The sequence below is a fragment of the Lepus europaeus genome, chromosome 13, assembly GCF_033115175.1.
Source record: "Lepus europaeus isolate LE1 chromosome 13, mLepTim1.pri, whole genome shotgun sequence".
NCBI classification, from domain to species: domain Eukaryota; kingdom Metazoa; phylum Chordata; class Mammalia; order Lagomorpha; family Leporidae; genus Lepus; species Lepus europaeus.
Window position 1 is genome coordinate 19,668,883 of NC_084839.1, and position 17,808 is coordinate 19,686,690.

Consider the following 17,808-nt stretch of genomic DNA (forward strand, 5'->3'; position numbering starts at 1 on the left):
GTAGACACACACACACACACAAACAACACAAACACAAGGAAACAGAAAGAGAGAGAGAGAGAGAGAGAGCGCTTCCATCCGCTGGTTCATGCCCTAGATGGCCACAGCTGGCAGGGCACAGCATAGCTGGGTTGAAGTCAGGATCCAGGAGATTCATCTGGGTCTCCCAAATGGGTGGCAGGGCCCCAAACTCTTGAGCCATCTCCCACTGCTTTTCCTAGGCCATATACAGTGAGCTGGATACGGGATGCTGGCAGTAGGTAGCAGCTTTATTCATTATGCAGAGCATTCTTATGGATATTTCTTTCTTTTTTAAGTTCTTATATATCCTGTATTTAATTTGATCTTCAGAATCTATCAGTGAAGTCAGTGAGAGGAGACATCAACATGTCTAGAATGTACAGGAGCCCAGACTCAAAGAGGAAACTAAGTAAGGCAATTCTACAGCATGGTTTGGCTTCTAAATATCCTGAAAACTAAATAAATCCAAATCTTTTGCACTGTCTATGCCAAAATGCACTTCTCACAGCCTAAAGGGAAGCGTCTTAGGAAATGTTAAACCAAGAAGGAAGGGATGGTTGTGTGCATTTATAGCAAATGATTCACATTAAAACATGATGGCATTCACCTTTCCTGAACCTGTAGTCTCCTCTCCTCTACAAGGGTACACATAAAAGTTGTGAGGAAAAGTCTTAAGTCTACTTGTCTCTCCCCAGTGAATGGAGGCAAGACATCCCTCCTGCATGTGGATTATATCACAACTATTTCATGAAAGAAATAAGGAAGGGCTCACCATGTGGCACAGCAGATTAAGCCACCCTTAGAATACTGGCATCCCACATCAAAGTGCTCGTTTGAGTCACAGCTGTTCTGCTTCCAATCCAGCTGCATGGTGATCACCTGGGAAAGCAGCAGGAGATGGCCCAAGTGTTGGGTAATTGCCTCCCACCTGGCAATCTTGGATGGCACTCTTGGCTCATGACTTAAGCCTGGCCCAGATCTGGCTATTGTGACCATTGAGGGAGTAAACCAGCAGATGGAAGATTTCTTCCTCTATCTCTCTCCCTTCTTTCTGTCAATCTGCCTTTCAAATAAATACATATTTTTTATTAAAAAGAAAAAAGGAAAAAAAAAGGATGGGAAGAGAGAGGAAAATGGAGAAAGAGAATCATATGAAAAGAAAATGAGGACATAGAAATGAAGAACACTGAGAGGCAGAGTGAATCAGAGAAAGACAAAAGAAGTGTGTGAAACTGAAGCAAGCAGAGCAGGAAAGAGGTGCTAGGTGAGGAAGGGAACACACAGAGAGAAAGTTTCAAAGAAAAGAAAAGGGAAAGAGCTTTGTCACCTGTCAGCACTGCCTCTCGACCACACTGTTGCATCTCTTTTGTTTTCACCCCTCTGAATTTTAAATAATAACACAAACCTCATGTGGCTGCTGTTGGAACAAAATGAGATAATGACTCCTTTCCTATAGTAGTTAAAATAAAAAATGTGTTAGAAACAGCTATTTAAAAGGGTTTCAAAACTAGCCCAAACAATGAAGCTCATGATGGATAGTAGGTTTATACCTACAGCCTACCAAATAGAATTCTTCTTTCCAATAACAAAAACTGATTTGATGACTCCTTGTAGATACGAATCCACTACATCTGGAGGTATCTGGACTCAATCCATGTTTAGCTTCAGGGATGATGAACAACTTTAGATAGAGTGCCAAAACTCAATAACCAGCTGAGTTTCATTAGCACTCTTATTAATGATCAGATTACATGTTAAACAGAAAGATAATTACTTTTCTTGATGACAAATAGGAAGATGTCATAATCATCAGGTATAAAAAATAATACCCCACAGCAAAAAGATATAAGGAGATGACCAAAGTGTACCAATTTTCCTCCTTCAGGGTCTCTGGGGGAATTTCAGCTAACCAAGTTTTGGCATGCCTGCACACCCACAAACATGAACAAAACATCTTATTATTCTAGGGAAAATGCTTTCTAGAATCAGGTATCTAAAGAATTCTAAAATTTACAAAACTTGAAAGAATGACATCTAACCCTATCTGGTTTGCCTTACTCTCCTGGGTTCCTGTTATTTGCTTTTCTACAATTGCTACTTATCTGCTAATTGTTTAGAATTCTTTAATTCCTTCGATTACTCAAAATTGTATTATTTAGTATATAACTCAGAGAACCTTACTGGTATTGGAAATATAAATATGGGAGCAAGCATAGAAAGTATGGTTAATCACTCTCATAGCACCCAGAGCCTCCTTCAAGTATCCATTCCTTCCTGTGGGAAAGAAGCAGAAAAGATGATTCCAAGCAAAACCAGACCCCTTTTTGGCATCTTACAGCTCTATATTTTTGAAAGCAATCCCAGAAGCCCCAGGAAACAGATCTTGACCTCTTCAAACATCAGAGCCATAGCCCTGAAGCTGGGGGCAACACATATTCTCAGGGATTACTCTCGTCCATGCTCAAGGTAAGAATAATGCCTGATTATTCTAATGTGCAGAACCACCAAGAAATTTCTTTACATTTACTTTTTCTGATGTTTACAAAATCTTTTCTGTCTGGTAGGTCTATTCTCGAAGGTGAAAAGGATTTTAAAAAATAACAGTCTCTAAATGGTCCAGGGACAGTGTGCAAAACTAGAAGTGATTTGGGGAAAGTTAAAGTCTGTTATAACTCAAAAAGTATAATTTAGAAAAAAATTTTAAAGTGCAATTTAAAAGAATGAAAATGTGCAGACATTAAGAAAATATTCAACACCTCAAGACAGAAATAACACTTGAGAAAGCGCTGTTTGAGATGAGAAAGGAAAAAAATGTACCCACTGCATCCATGGGATACATTTAGGGAAAGACAAGGCGACTTTAGGTAGGATCTGGGCACACTGATCCCAAAATTCAAGCTTAGAAGGCTGATTAGGGAGCTCAGTCTCAAGGATCCAGGCCAGTAAAAGCCAGAGGGTGTCATCCTAAGACATATGTTCTGTTTGAACAGCATCTGGGAGATGCTTTATGCAAGGGCCAGAGAGTCACGCATCTCCGCTGCGTTCCATACACCTCTGTGGAGCCCTGAAATGAAGATGCTCTACTCAGAGTAAAGCCAGAGGGAGGGTCTGACTTCACAGCTAACCTTGAGTCTCTGCTATATCCCTATCCTAGGCAGTGACAGCTACAATGCTCACTTTAAAAAAAAAAGATTTTTCTACTTATTTTTACTTATTTATTTGAAAGAGTTACAGAGAGAGGGAGAGACAGAGATAGTGAGAGATCTTCCATCTGCTGGCTCACTCCCCAGATGGCCATAATAGCCAGGGCTGGGCCAGGCTGAAGTCGGGAGCTTTACAGGTTTCCCACATGGGTAGCAGGGGGCCAAACACATGGGCCATTCTCCACTGCTTTTCCCAAGTCTCTAGCAGAAAGCTGGAGGAGGAGCAGCAGGGACATGAACCAGTGCCCATAGGGGATACCAGCTCTGCAGGTGGTGGCTTTACCTGCTATGCCACAGCACCTGCCCCTACAATGCTCACTTTCAATGTAGTCTTGTCTTCCTGCTCACCTACATGCAGACAGCCTCAGAGCAGGGTGCTGGCTCCATTCTCCTCTCCCCAGAAATTCCTATAAGTGATTCAGATTTGTAAAGGTTGGTAAGGTTGAGATTGAAGTTACCTTGGAAACATCTGAATGCTGGGAGAAGATGAATGGAAAGAATTGGAGTGGAGATTTGGGGACTGAAGCACAGCACTTGCTTAGGTGTGCTAGTCTGTTTGTTTTGTGCTGTTTTGAATGCACAGCACTCTCATTCCCAAAGCTATAGGGTGCCCATACACATTCACAGCCATACTCCCTTCTTGTGTATAGACACACAGGGCACAATTGTCCACTACAGACAAAAGCATCACATTATAAAACTCTTTAGCATTGCTTCTTTCTACAAAATCATGCAGTGAGTGAGTTTGCTGTAACTTAACTCCTTGGCACATGCTTATTGATCATTTATTTTGATCTAACAATGTCTTACACTTCTTAAGCAAATATCATTTCTCTCAGTGTGGAATTGTAATCCCTTCTTCTGGATCCACAATGAAATGTGCATCATATTATCTCCAAGGGGAACTAACATCACTTTATTTAAGATAGAGAAATGGGGATCAAGTTGACAATAGGAATTAAATGGCCCAGAAACATAATTTTCCCTGATTCAAAAAAAAATGATTTTAGTCTCAGTAGTGAAACTAGAGAGATAACCAGGAAGTTCCTGGAGGGTTTATGAAGCTTAGAGATGCGGGGGGGGGGGGGGTTCTTTTATGGCACTTCAAATTTGCATTCAACTGACCACTGCCTTTCCACCTTGGAGGCAACAAGGTGCCTCTACTCTTTCTGTCTGAACTGCTGATGGTAAAAACAACCATCATTCTCTTCACCATAGAGTTTCTTTGGGAGAAATGATTCCCTGATAATGAATTCATATTTCTCCTCTGTGTTGAAATGGGAACACTGCCATCTTGTTTATTAACTTTTCACTAAGAAAGGCATATGCAAAGTCTTACTAGAAGCTTAGGCGGGGATGTCAACAGGTGTAACCTAGGAAACAGAGAAAGGTTAATGAAATGCAATTAGTATCTAGAGCCAGACTCAAGATTACCCCCAAGGCCTTCTGCGGGATATTTTAAACAGTATCAAAATATCTTGCTTTCAGAGACTCTACTGGCCTCTCTCACTCGCTGGTATCACACAGGTCCCCAATGCAGGGCAGTTTCCCTCCTGTCAGTTAAAGGTCCTTGGCCCAATGCTCTGGGACTGAACAGTGTTAACATCACACTTGTTGATTGTCTAGCCCTGGTGTTGGGTCCCCTGCGGTGACTACACCATGAATTGTGCCATTATGAACACCATTTGGATCTTTGGTGACTTGCATCAGAGTCCCTGTGTAGTGCTGGGGTTCAGAAACTAAAGTTCTCAGGAGCAACCTAAGAAGCGAAGTTTCTCTCTGGTCTTCTCCCCTCCTGTCTCTTCCATCCCATTCTCCCCTAATGCAAGCCATGAAGTAGAATATCTCTTCCCCCAAAGAAAGCACAATCCCTTTTTGCTATAATAACCATAACTCCCAACACTCTCCACAATTACTCTGTGTAACATTTAGCTATAGGGGCCAGCGCTGTGGCACAGTGGGTTAAAGCCCAGGCCTGAAGCACCAGCATCCCATAAAGGCTCCGGTTCTAGTCCCAGCTGCTCCTCTTCCTATCCAGCTCTCTGCTGTGGCCTGGGAAAGCAGTAGAAGATGCCCCAAGTCCTTGGGCCCCTGACTCATGTGGGAGACCTGAACAAAGCTCCTGGCTCCTGCCTTCAGATCAGCGCAGCTCTGGCCCATTGCAGCCATCTGGGGAGTGAACCAGCAGATGGAAGACCTCTCTCTCTCTGTCTCTACCTCTCTCTATAACTCTGTCTTTCAAATAAATAAAATAAATCTTTAAAAAAAGATATAGCTATAAAGGAATTGTCTACCTTGTAGATTTTAGGTCATAAGACCCTCATTTCGGAAAAATGTATTGCCTCATACTCAGATGAAAAAATGCTATGCAAAGAGGCCAAGAAGAACCTGGATGGGGCTTGCTTGGTTTCCTCCTCCATACATTACTATTATATCATACCCTTTTGTCCAATAATAATTCTGTTTCTGTCCATGCTTCATTAAACTCAAGCATCAACGTGAGTGGTTCACCCTGGGTCTTTAGATCTTCTATCTGAATGCTCTGATGTCACTTAAAATTATGACAAAATAAAGTTAAACTTTTCTCTTGTTAATCCATCTTTTTTTATAGGGATGTAGGACGTGACCCTTTAAGAAGGCAGGAAAGGATCATGCCATTTACTGCTACTGAAGTTTAATCAAGATAATCCTTCTTGCTCCTACTTTTCACTCTAACTTTTCTAGGTCATAAAATGCAATGCAATTAAAAGTGCTTTCCTATTTTATCTTACCTCTTGAAACCTGTACACAGGTTCTTCAGGTGAAAATGGTGCTTGCTCATATCTACCCTTGATGCCCGGGTTGTTTTGCTCATATTTGTCCATTAAGCATCATTTTACATATTAAATTTTAATCTATTTGACCCCACCTACCCATATTTTGAACTAACTGAGAGAGAGAAATAAGGCTTCAATATTACTTTCTTCAACCTCATGTCAAAATTGAACAGTGCCATCTAGCAAAACACCTTATGAAAGCATACACTTCAATATCTATTTAGAAAATTCTGTGAAAAATACTTGTGAAAATGTGAAATATGTTTGTTTCTTTATTAATTTAGTCATTCCAGATAGAATTATTGAGCCCCTACTATGTGTCAGACATTGTGCATGTATTTATCCTATTAAACCTGCTCATATCTGGGCCTTTTAATAATGAGAAACACTTCAGGGTCAGCTAGTTAGCTCAGTTGATTAGAATATGGTTCTAATAACAGGAAACCCTTATTAAACACAAAATAAAGTTAAAAGGCAATGAAACTATCAAAACCAAAGTAAGAAAAAAGCAAACATTACCATGGCACCACTTTTCCATTCACTTTATGGCCAAATTCACTTCATTGTTGTCAGGTATTCCTCAGGTGAATGCCCTTGGAATAGTCACAGATCACAAGTAAGCCCAATTGTGTCCAGAGTTGTCATTGGAACCTACCTGTTTTCATCAAAGAAATACCACTGTCTTATGGCCAGAACAGAAAAACAACTCATCATAGTGTTCTTGAATGTTTCAGCTTGGTTCACTTTCTGGAAGGAGAGTTAAAAGTGTGCACACTGTTCAGTTGCTTTGGGCCTGCCTTGCTTCTCAATCAAGCTGGATGCAGCAGCAGAACGCGTGCTAAGCTTGGTCTGTTGTTGTAGAACATCTCTCTGGGGACAGCCTCCCAGGAAACCAGTCCCTCCCAAGAGAAGCGCTGGAACAGCCAGTCTCTCTCTCCTTGGCCATCCCATGGTATGTCAGGCTCAGAGAAACAGTTGCATAGGACACTGCGCTTCCATCAGTTGTGAAAATTGAAGCATGGAAAGCAGAACTGACAGACACTCATTCACATCAAACGGTCAGGAGAAACCTGAGCTGGGCTTCCTTTTACTTCCTGTAAGCATTATAGACTTCACCAAGTTTTTAGTTTAGTAGAAATAGGATTTTTAAAAAAGTTGTTAATAATCAATGCTTCTAAATTGATTATTTCCTTCAAATAGAGGCCTTTCTTGGTCCTCTTTCTACTACCATCTATAGTACAAAAAACTGCACCTGTTCTTAATCTCTACACCAAATTCAATATAACAACAACAAAACACACCTATTTCAACACAAATCGTCTCCCTAGAATGCATCTTCTGTCCAGTCTTGATAATAATCTATGTTCTGTGTAGCTTTCAAAGACTGTCTCAAGTCAGACCTTCTCATGGACATGGCACAAACACACCACAAACACTGGAGACTTCCTTCTCTTCATCATTGGAGCCACACTCAAACTACCAGATTTTCTATGCATGTTATCCCCTCAAAGAAAGCACAAGTATTTCAATAATAGAAATCTGTATTTAATCATTAGGGCATCATAACAGATCACCACAAACCATGTGGCTTCAAACAGCATGAACTTGTTCTCTCACAGTTCTGGAAATCCAAGATGCAAGTGTTAACAAAGCCAAGCTCTCCATGAAGGCTCCAGGGAGAATCTCTTCCAGGCCTTTCTCTTAGCTTCTGATATTGCCAGTCCCCTTCGGCAACCATTGTGTTACATCAGCATCACTCCAAGTTCTGCCTCCAGCTTGCCTAGCCATGTCCCCTTTGTAGCTGTACCTTCATGAGTCTTCTCTTCTCAGAAAGACATCAGTCATATTGGATTTAGGGCCCTTGTTATCCCATATGATCTCATTGCATCTTAATCAATTAAATCTCCCAAGACCATTTGCAAATGAAGTAGACAGGCATATACTTTGTTGTTGGCAGGAGCACTGCCCAAGCCAGTAGAGCACTGTACTGCCACCCTGTTTTTAATGCCTTCTGTGGTCCTTCAAATAGGAGAAGTCAAGGAGTCGGCTGCTAATGATGACTCTGCTTGTCCAGCTGGTTTTGTGAGAGTTGATGTCCTGGACACTGCATGGGAATCTTTTTTGCATCAACTCTGACACAGAATGACAATAAAAGTACCCTTCCTGGAAGTCTTGATTCTACTAACAAAAAGTCCATCACTTTGTAACAGTAATTGCTTTTGACCTGCTCTTCTGGGGAGGCCACTGTTAGGTACAATGGAGTTCACTTAAGCAAAGCTTTAGGCTAAGAAATCAGGAATAATTAAGGCAGGGGGTGGGGGAGAGGAAACAATCATGGCAAAGTCTCATCTCAGAGCATAGGAAATGTCAGGCTGGATTCACTCTGTGTAAAGGTCAGCCCTTACATGCCAACCTTTTAAATTTTCATTTAAAGGACTGTGTTTAAAATACCATGCTATAAATTTACTAAAAAACCATTCACTCCAAAAAAAGCCTTTGATGTAGCCACAGTAGACACAGATACCACATTAGAGTGCAATACTAAACAAAAAACAGCATACGTTCCCTGAACTTCCAAGAAAATAAATGAACAAGTACAGATTCCAAAACTTTTATAGATTCAGGAAGTCACTTTGGTGAACTAGAGGCAAGCAAATGACAAACAAGACTTAACTAATTTGGAGTCAGAAAACAGGATTTCCAGCAAATAAAGACATGTCACCTTTCTCTAAGAGAGGTTCACACTCAGTTTATATACCATACATGATTGCCTTGTGAAACAAAACAAATTCTTAGAAGTAAAATATTTTGAGAAGTCATTAAAACTCCATGAGTATTTGTGACAGTTCTGATACCTTCAGACAAGGAGCTATATGTTATCATTTTACATATTCCATATATACAGTTTTAAGAACATAATGATACTTTCCACCTTCCCTCCCTCCCACTCTCCCTTCTCCCCTTACTTATTTTTCTTCTAACGCTTGTGATGGCATACTATCAATTTACTTTATCATCAAAAGTTTAATCCTCCAGTAAATAAAGAATTCAACAAGTAGTAAGTAGAAAAACACTGTTCCCAGTAGTAAACACAAGGGCTGTAAACAATAATCAAATCTCAAGACATCAATTTCACTTATATACATTTCTCTTTAGTTCTCTGTATATTCGTTTCTACAAATCAGAGGAAACATATGGTATTTGTCTTTTTGGGACTGGCTTATTTCAGCAAGCATGACGCTCTCCAATTGCATCCATTTTGTTGTGAAAGACAAGATTTCATTGTTTATAATAGCTGAACAGTATCTCATCATGCACACATACCACAAGTCCTAAAAGAAACAGTCAACCCAGAATTCCATAACTTGCAAAGCTCTCATTTATAAATGAAGCTGAAATAAAGACCTTCCAAAATAAAGAGAAATTGAAAGACATTGCCATCCTCCAGCCAGCCTTACTAATGATACTTAAGGATGTGCTACACATAGAAACAGAAAGATAATCAGCATCATGAAAGACTGTAAAGACAGAAAACCTCCTAGTAAAGTACAAAGGACATCGTATGTTGTGTTAGTGATTAATACAATTACCATCGATATTGTCTTCCATTATGAAATAAAACATTTTTCTCTCCTTAGCCATGTCCTAAGCAATTAGCCCAAACTGGTTGCCTAGGAGAGGCTTTTAATGAGAGATTATGCAAAATTGAAACCAACAATCAGACATTCAAAAGTGGAGTTTTTGAAAGTGATCTAGTCAACAAACAGAAAACACGCTATTGAGCACCTACTTATTCTCTACAATTGAAGGGGAAAGAGTGCTGGAAAAATCAGTATGCCTGGCCCCTACCAAGAGCAGGATGCAGCCACACAGTATGAAAAACATGAGAGAAATGTCATGGTGACCTGAGGAGAATGCCCAGGCATGGATAAAGCAGAGCTGAGTGGTTTCAGAGTAAGGAGAGATCCCTGCAGATATGGTGCTTACGGAAGCTTCATTTTTTCCAGAAAAATTCAGTTTGTGAGAACCAGCTACCAAAGGCAGGGAGTACCATTAAACTGAAGAAAGAGAATGAGATTACATAAAGTATTATTTCTTGTGGGTCATATAACAAAAGCAGGGCCCCAGGCAGCCTCAAGATAATGGAACCCTGACATGAGGGAGGAGAAAAGAGTCTCATAGGCACCTAGACTTCTTCAAGAGATATTCACATTCAAAGCATTTGGTAAGGGACATTGCAGGGTCTAGCCCAGCAAGATAAACACCCAATACAATATAGCTTACTGTTTATTGCAAAAGGTTTACAATGACTGTAGGGGTCAGTTGGATGGCAGATAAGCAAATGGACTGTGTTCCTGTCAAGTTGAATTCCTACAGTCACAGAGGAAAAGGTGGTACACTAGATGGTAGAGGGTTATCTCAGTTACAATTTTGGGTCTATATTATAAACACTTCAATGTCTTACACAGTGCTGGAGTTGGAAGGTGTAAGTATAAGGAAGGAGGGAGAAAATGTATTTTTGTTTTGATCCAGAAGGCACTGCCATTTTAAGCAGTTCTCTGTCACTGGGTGATTATCTAAAATATCAGTGTGGACTCTTATGTCAGACTGAAACAGATCAAGACTTCAGCAAATTAGCCAGAATGAGGAGAAAACTGAATGAGAGATCCTATCTTTCTAATTTGTACTTTTCAAACATGAAACAAGATTTGGAGTTTATAACTGAAACCACATCCCCATGGCATGTCACAGACACGTGGTCAGCCTGCCCAGTACCATGTCCAAATACATGGATCCAGTTGCTTTAACTTCCTTAATTAGAAAACATACATACACAAAATTATTGCTTTATATATGTATATATGCACATACTACACATATATTCAAATATAAATTGCATGCATGTATCTGTATATATACACATGTAAATATATATTATATATAAATGATTATACTCATGTCTATTGGCAAGGAGGAAGGGGAAAAAAAAAGACCTTGAGAGATGATGTATAAAAAATCAGAACGGAATTCAGAGTTGCAAAATGGATACTTTTTTAGAAGATTGGATGGAAGAAAATGATCAGACTGAAATTAGCCAGATTGGAACAATGCTTTCTAAAAAGTGACCTAGTCTGAGATGGGAAGATCATACCCCTTCAAGAAGAGACAATCAGCTTTTGTGTGCTGTGTCAGTGTAAAAGCCGCTTCCAGCCGAAAGGAGCGGAGCACAGCCCAGCACTTGCATTTGAGTGGAGATGGTAAGATGACAGCACGATGAACTTTAATGGGCTATCTGATATTTTTAAATAGCATTTTCCATTTTAAATGTGGGTCCAAATCCAATGCTTCTAGAACGAGGGCTAAAAGCTTTAGCTCAAACCAGCAAGGCCTTCGCCAGCATCGGTACCGAAAGCACGCCGACAAGAATACACTTGATTTCCAACCAGCAAGAGACTAGTTATTCCATTTAGGGAAATGACATCCTGATGACCTAAAATTGCTCTTGCAGGTTGTGCAGATTGTGGCTTCAGCAATGAGTCTATCCCAGGTTGCTTAGGAAAGCTATGCTGAGGCTTTTAGAGAAACTTCCAGGGCGATCATGCTTTCGCCTGCTCCTCTGATGAAGCCGATTTGAATGTAGGTCAACATGGCAGGTGCCCGCCACCACAGCTTAGGAATCACTCATTTAGGAACAATTTGAGAATGTTTACCACTCACCCTGCTCTGTGTAAGAGGCTGGCAATGTAAAGATTAAAAACATAGCACCCAAGATCAAGATCTGACACCACTTTGGAAGAGTCATGTAAACACAGAGACGTGGTCGTGTCACTAAGTCCCAGCAAGGTGGTGGACTGTGGAGGTCTCTCCCTTCTTCCTCCACATTCGCTCTTTTTTTTAAAAGATTTTATTTATTATTTATTTGAGAAGTAGAGTTACAGACAGTGAGAGGGAGAGACAGAGAGAAAGGTCTTCCCTTCATTGGTTCACTCCCCAAGTGGTTGCAATGGCCACAGCTGCACTAATCCGAAGCCAGGAGCCAGGTGCTTCCTCCTGGTCTCCCACGTGGGTGCAGGGGCCCAAGGACTTGGGCCATCCTCCACTGCCTTCCTGGTCCACAGCAGAGAGCTGTATCAGAAGAGGAGCAGCTGGGACTAGAACTGACACCCATATGGGATGCCGGTGCCGCAGGCAGAGGATTAACCTACCGCACCAGGGCACAGGCCCCCCACATTCACTCTTAAGCATTGTGGTCTGGCACAGGCCCTTCCCAACACTAATATTCCTGAGTTCCCAGGATTATTCAATATTCCAATCTGATGATCAATTTGATATTCACATCCTCCTTTTCCAACAGTATTGTCACTTTGCATCACTCAGTAATTTTTTCAACTATCCTTTTCACTAGCTCCAAGAACTGTGAAATAGCTTGATTTTTTTCCTCCTTACAATCTTGAAATCCCTTTTAAATTTCCTTATGTGCAGTCCTATTCGATATTTGGTCTGTAAATATTAGGACTATGTCAAATTTTGTTCAGTTCTCTTTGTATGTATTTTACTTACATAATTTCATTGCTCAGGTTCCCCAACAAATTAGAACCTCCAAGTTATCCCCAGATACAACCCATTGTCAATTCTGTCAGTGAAAATTTGGAAATGCTTCCAAGCTTCCTTTCAAAATATTAAGCAGAGCCTATATACTTTATGGCACATAGTAAATTCCTATTTATATTCATAATGTTATATAAAAATTCATATATTTTAGAAAACCCTATCAGTGTGACAAAACAGGGAAGAATACTGCCCATATATTCAACACTATAAGGATATTTTTCCAAGATACAATACAAGGCTTTAATTACAAGATAGGAAAATTACTTAATAGCCTACGATTCAGTGCATGGAAAGCAATCTGCCAAACTTCCAAAACACAGTGGCAGGAATTAGAGAAGAGGAGCAAACCTGAGAAATCCAGAGAGGCTCAGTCTCACCAGGTGGTGACTTCAGGATCAATCTCATGGGAGCCCTTGAGAGTGCCTAGTAGGCAGGGTCGCAAGGATTGCCAGATGAAATGAGGACATTTCAACACACAGCAGAGATGGCTCACCTCTGTTGTACTATTTTCTGTTCTTTCTTGTTGCAAGACAGAGACATTAGTTTTGTTTTCATTTCTTTCTCTTTTTTTTTCTGTAGATTTTACTTTTATGTATTTGAGACATTGGTTTTAAGTGAGCAGTAGAAAGGGAGCTAACACTACAGGCTTTAGTCTTCTGGTGTGAGTTGGTTACTCTGCCTTTGGCATTTGCATTAGTGGGAGCCGCCCACACTGGTTTACCAGGTGATGCACACACCTACATTGTGAGGCTTCTGCAAAACGACTTCCTCCTGGCCAGGCACCCCACTTTAACACACTCAGAACCCTTGTGTCCACAATGACACCAATGCATTTCTAAAAGGCCAAAGTGATTCCTCTGTCTCCACCCTCCTCCTCCAGCCCCCTGCTGCCTGAGCTGATGGGTGCCACCACCTGATTGGCAAGCCAGCTGCATTAAAGCAACTCAAGAGAGCAATAGAAGGCCTAAAACACTGCTGCTTTTGTAAAATATTCAATCTTTTTTCCTCCCTCAAATTGGTTGTGACACACAGAAGTTAGCCATGCTGCTGCTGCCTCTCCCTTTTTGGGACCACCTTACTCGTGGCTCTGGGCTGAGTTTTTTCCCAAGATCTTAGTTGGAACCTAATCACCAACTTGAGGATAATAGAAGGTGGGGCTCTCAGGTGCTGATAAAGATGTTGGGGATGGAGCATTCATGGTTGGGATTAGTGCCCTTAAAAAGAGGCCCCTATGAGCTGCCTTGTGGGAAGATACAGCAGAAGTTGCTGACTATGAAACAGAAAACAGACACACATTCATATATGTCTTTTTCTCAGATTTCTCAGCCTACAGAACTGTGAGACACCAATTTCTGTTTCTTACAAGCTACTCAGTCTGTGGTGTTTTGTTGTGGTCACCCAGGTGACTAAGACACCCATTGACACACCTTCACGCAGTAAAGCTTCTGTGTTAAATATCATGTTCTCCAGGCTTTGGTGCATCAACAAATTATTGGCATAGTTACTTTGTTGCATAAACTTAAGATCTTTGTGGGCTTCAATATTAAGCTCTATTTTTTTTTTGGTTGCTGTGGATCAACTCTGATTTCTGAGTAGAGTATGAACAGAGCTGCAGCCCTGACTCAGAATGCCCCAGCCTTCTTCTCTCTGAGGGGCAGCTGATGCACAAGGCATGTGCTTCTCTTTGTGTATCACAGAAGCACAAGGCAACCATCCAAGATACAAACACACTTCTTCAGGTCCAAGCTCAGAACTGGTACCCCAAGCAGTATAGTAAATCTCGCCGAAGTCAAGATGGATCAAATCCCAAATAAATAAAAATAAAGGTGGCAAATAAGGGAGAGTAATGGCTTAGATGAATGGAACAAAATCCTAACCTCACAAATGATTGTAGATATATAGCAGTTGTCTTTCCAAGTTGTGGTTGGCTTATGACAGATCTGCTTACTGCTCCCAATTTTCCCTCCCTTCTAGTTATAAGATTATATGTTCACACCCTTTGTCATATGTCTTCTTAGTGATTGAATCTTGGATTAATCAGTCTAGCCTTTAACTTGGTACTGTCACCATGACATTTTATATACATTTTCCCTTCCTTATTTATGCTGATGCTAACCTCTGCTAATTTTTTGAGAGGATATGGTACACATATATGTATATAAGAGAGAACTTCAAAAAGTTTATGGAAATGGAATGAAAAGAGGAGTTTATTTTTGGTGCATAAGATTTGAAATCTGAGGGTTGTGGGTGGGAGGGAAGTTATGGGGGGGGGGGAGCCATTGTAATCCATAAGCTGTACACTGGAAATTTATATTCATTAAATAAAAGTTAAAAAAAAAAGATTTGAAATCTGTGCATGTTTCTTCATAATAAGTATTTTCAATTAACTTTTAGAACACTCCTATTATATATAGATTTCAAAAACTTTGCTCCAAAATAAAATTGAATTCCACCTTCCATGAACATTTTGGAATATATATATGTATATTCATACACACATACATATATACATATGTTTATACATTCAAATACAGGTTCATATAGAGATGAATTTGAGAGAGAGAATAATTAAATGCATGGGGTCAAACTGTTATTTTTAAACAAGAAGACTTCTGTATGTTGTTTTTGCATATTTGCTTAAGCATGTTTCTCCAAGAGGATTGTAGGTCATCCTTGTATCCCAAATACATAATTTTGTTCCTAGAATAGTGATATCATACATGCTCAATAAATGTTCAAATTACTAATAAATCAAATTAATGATGTGGGTATTCGGTGTCCCAACACTTTATGATGATTAGGAACTTCCATTCTGCACTGGAATTCTCAGCTGCTCAGCTCTCCATCCATTCTCTGACTTGCATGCACTGTGTGAGAGTTTTCTCTACTTATGTGACACCTCACTTGAAATGGAGTAAAACAGAGACCTAATAATGCAGCTGCAAAGGCACAATTGCCCATTAGCAAACAGAAGGCTGCTGCTCTGAGCTTTCGCCAGAGATGGTACATCAGGAACATTTACATCAGTAGTCTATGGCTTTTTTCTTCTTTTTGGTCACTGTTGGATTTTTTAAAGTCACTTTATCTCTCTAACCCTAGGATTTTCTAATGAATAATGGAAACAAATTTCCTTCCAACCTTACCCTTTCAGCAGATGAAATAATGCTTGAAATATGCTTTCAAGGAAAAATAAAGTGTTAATCAAACATTCTTTGTAATTATTGAAAGAGAAATGTAATAAACCCAAAGACAATAGTTTAAAAAGTAAACACAAGTTATGTCTCCCAGGGTAAGAGGAGGAATAGGAAGATAAGATACAGAGAAGCTATTTTTAGCTCATCTCTGCCTAGATGAAATGGCTTTAAACATAGTGTACAACTGAAAAATAAGTCCAGGTCCTCAACCTAAAAAATGTTTCCCATCTTATCTCAGCTACCATCCACATCAAGGGATTCAAGAGGGGCCAAGCACAAGGGGGAAAGGATCGGTAGTCACAGGAAGATGATGCTATGGGAGTCATGATTCGGAATCTGTCGGCATCACTCAGCCTTCCAAGTGCAAATAGTGCATTTAGTCAAGGAAGAACGTTGAGCCCAATTAACAGGATCCCCTTATGTAGAGAGAGCTTTCTTTTTTGGGGGGTGGCAGGTAGGAGGAAATGTAGAAAGAAAAAAAAAAACCAATAGTCATAACTGCCCCAGTGTGCGATTCTGGTCTGATGCTACACCTGATTCCATATAATAACAGGGCAATTTTCGCAATGCCTTCTACTGTCCAGGACTGGGAAAAAAATATCTTTCAAAGCCTGAACCCCATGCTGAGAAACCAATGTCTCATAATAATAGCTAACAATGAGACTTCTTGAAATTCCTTTTCCAATCAAAAGACGGGATTGTCAGGGCAGATATCACTATATTAAGGCTAGACTAAAAAGCTCATTCAAGACTTCTTTGCTACGGAAGAAATCACTAATAAAAGCAGCTCTAAGATATTTCTGTGAAAGATTCAGAGGGAACACTAATTAACCCAGACAGAGCATCTTCCAAAGATATATTCCTTCTGTTGAAGAATATCCTGTATTGGCATTTTTGTAAATTGTTCTTGACATTTTGCCAGTTCTGCTGTCAGCTTTCATGGGATGCAGGAGTAGTGAGTAGATTTTTAAAAGAAAAATCTATTGAAGTCTGATTACAAAACTATTGGCTGGCTTAAAAACAAAACAACAAAACAAAAAAGTGATGATCACTAAAACAAAACTAATAAAACCTCCTGTGGTAAAATTGCTTAATCCGTTGTAGTACAACTAAGGTTGAGAGAACCAAGTAGGATTCAACTAGGGTGTTCTTCAGGTTGTAGGATCCAAAGTGTTCTGGGTTACTTAGTGGTATATACTCATGTGTGTGCCTGTGGTCCTGCATATATACACATTCATCTAATAACTGTTTATTCAACACCTATTATGGGCCAGACAATAATAAACTTGAAGAGAAGTACTATTATTGCTTTTTATAAATACTACTAATTGTTGAAAAACAAGTGGTTTCTAAATGTTTAGACATTTATTTTTATTCTTTAGGTAACTGCTTTTTAAAAAAAATGTCATAAGCACAAGTTTGATATAAAAGAAAGTGTAGAATATCAACAATTAAAGTACAAACAAAGCTTCTATTCACTGGTTCCTGAGTAGAAATTTTACTCATGGAGCATAATTTAGAGCATGTTATCTAACACTGAGTCACCCAGATTTCAGAAAGGGCTTTCAAGTGACATAACACAAGCCATGTTTTACACTTGCACCCTTTCTCTGTATCACATCGTTCCTATGTTAGTCTGTAAAACACCGTTCCTGCCCCCCTCTTCCCTCCCTCAACAAGACTAAGAAGTGAGAGCTAAGATTTCCTTCCTTCCTTCCTTCTTATCTCCCTCTCGTCTTCTCTCTCTCCCCTTCTCTCACTCTTTTTATTCCTTTCTTTCATTATTTGCTTCAAATCACATCTATAGACAATAGAGACACACATTTCTGGTTCATCAAGAAATCACTAAGCAGGACAATTATTTGACCAGGAACCAAAAACACAAGCTAAAATAGAAGATACAGTACATTTCTTTGCAGCTTGGAAAGTGGGGTCATTGAGAAGCCAGAGTACAAATGAAGC